Consider the following 2,819-nt stretch of genomic DNA (forward strand, 5'->3'; position numbering starts at 1 on the left):
TTGGTTTGTTTAAGTATTATTAACGATATGAAGAAAATACAAGGACAAGGAATAGCTAATTTAATTGCGCAATTGGCTGGTAATAATAAACAGTTGGATACGCATTCGTAATTTTTTATAGCAAGTTTATTTACTTTTTACTTTAACGTTTTTCTTTACACTCGTAGAAATAATGATATGTTACACAAAAAAATTGATTGGGAGTGAAGCACGAAAAAGTAGATCATCTACTTATATGTGAACGTATTAAAAGTCTATCTAAAAAAACAACATTACATAAATAAACAAAGCTTATCGTTTATTTTTCCATATTCATTTTATTGAAACTAGACTAGAGGTCCAGAATTACTTAAATATAATATTTAAACATAAAAGTTTTGATAAAAAACTTATATACTTAAAGATTAAAGTTCTGCTTATAATGTCTAAGTGTATGAACCTAATTTAAAAATGATTACACATGTCTGTGATCAATGCATCCGCCTTTTGAATTATAGTACTTCGTTTTTGTTTTTATAAATTATCATTAAGAATAAAAATGAAATGTTTATTTGTGTTTATATTATTTTTTGCATAAGTTCAATAATTGCTGTACATAAATACAAAAAGTTTTATTTATTAATAATGGAGCCAATATATATCGACAGGTCATTCCCTCGACCTATTTACATCAACTTATATACTTAAAGATTAAAGTGTTGCTCATAATGTCTGAGTGTAGTGTCATTAAGAATTATTACACCCATCTTTTATTTATTTTACAGTATTTTGCTTTCTTATAAATTATAGTTAAGAAATAGTATGGAAATTGAACGTTAAATTATTTTTCATTTTGCATTAGTTTAATAATGAAAATTGAAATTTAAATTTACAATTCAATTTCGGACGTTACTTTTGAACGGACGTGATTTTAACAGCTCTCGAGTATAGCCTATCAAAGTGATAAAACCAAACTCAAAAATTTCCAAATTGCGATATAGACGCTTACACGCTGAATATACATAAGCTTATTCGACATTCTACATACTTAAGTGAAAGTGCAAAACAAAAAATAATTTTAATAACAAACAAAAACAGAAACAACTTGAGATGCCTGTGGGGCATTCTCCACCGCAAGAGCGACAAAATTCGTCAAAACTTGCGCCAAAAACAAACTTTAGCGAACCTCGCGATAACGCAGCGAACACATGTGTACATATAAAACCACTTTTAACAACAACACCAAATGTACTGACACCAAGCGAACCAACTTCATGGAGTGAACAAAACAAAACCCCAACAAGCACGACCTACCAAACAAACTACAAAGACTCAACAACAAATATAACCACTCTCGCGTCATTCTACTCAGCCACAACAACTACATCAGTGGTATTCACATCAGCGCCGATAATGACAACAAAGAGAAACACCCTGCAAACAGTAAACACAGCTATCCCAGCAATCCAACAACAGCAAACAGAAACAAGGAAGGAAATTACGCAAGTAAAGCAGTCCAACAAACAAAACATCGAATGTGAAAGCTCCAACAAAAACACGGCAGTCCAAACTACACAAAAACGGTACCGCAACTCCCCAAGTAAGCAAAATGATTATATACATAGCACAAAAAAACATAAAAGCAAAGACACAACAACAAACCAAAGAAAGCTAACGTCATATTGGCTCAGCCAGCAAACATCGTCAAACATGTTCGAATTGCTTTCAGACGACGAACCAGACAATGACAGAACCGATAACAGTGGAACAAAAAGACCAACCGCTGCAGAAAACTTAAACCCAATAATTAAAAAACGCAAGCACCCACCGATTTACATACAAAACGTAGAACGCATTGATAAATTAATGCAGGCACTGAGTACCATTCGTGATTGCAAATATGAACTTAAGGCTTTGAAAAACAATGAAGTTAAACTACAGCCACTCGAATCACACAATTATACTGCAATCATTAATTTATTAAAGGAGAAGAAAACCCAGTATTATACTTTTAAACTAAAGGAAGAAAGAGGATTCAAAGTATTCCTAAGGGGAATGCATTATTCGGCTGATAAAGATGAAATTAAGCAGGAACTACTAGAATTAGGCCATGAAATAATTAATATTCAAAATATTTTACAAAAAGGTGCAAAGAAACCTCTGCCATTGTTCTCATTGGAGATGAAGCAAGGTGCAAACAATAAAGATATTTATTCAATAAATAATCTAAACAATTCCACAATGCACAAATTGTCAAAAATACAGACACTCTAAAAACTTTTGCACAAAAACCCCAGTTTATGTAAAATGCGCGGGTAATCACAAAACTATAGAGTGTGTTGTAAAAAATAGCAGCAACATAAAATGCGCCCATTGCGGAGGCAAACACACAGCGAGCTACAGAGGATGCGCGGCGTACAAAGCACTCAAAATAAAACAATATCCAGAGCAACGTAACAAAGAATTGAATACTGATAAACAGCAAAACGCTTTAAATCGACAAGTAGATTCACAATATGTCAAACCGACAATGCCATATGCCCAAGTTATTTCTAACAACCCACAATCGGGTGTGACAAGTTCTGAAACAAATTCTGAAGCAACTTCAAATGACGACATCAAAGAGTTAAAAGAAATGATGAAGCAGGTCTTCGCACAAATGTCAAACATAATGAATATTATAACACTGCTCGTGAACAAAATAGATGGGCAGCACAAGTAGACTGAAAATAGTCGCTTAGAATGCAAACGGCTTGGGCCAACACTTGAAAGAACTGATAGTGTTTATAAACCATAATTCAATAGACGTATTACTAATTTCTGAAACACACTTCACTGAC

Source organism: Anastrepha ludens, chromosome Y (genome assembly GCF_028408465.1).
Source record: "Anastrepha ludens isolate Willacy chromosome Y, idAnaLude1.1, whole genome shotgun sequence".
Lineage (NCBI taxonomy): Eukaryota > Metazoa > Arthropoda > Insecta > Diptera > Tephritidae > Anastrepha > Anastrepha ludens.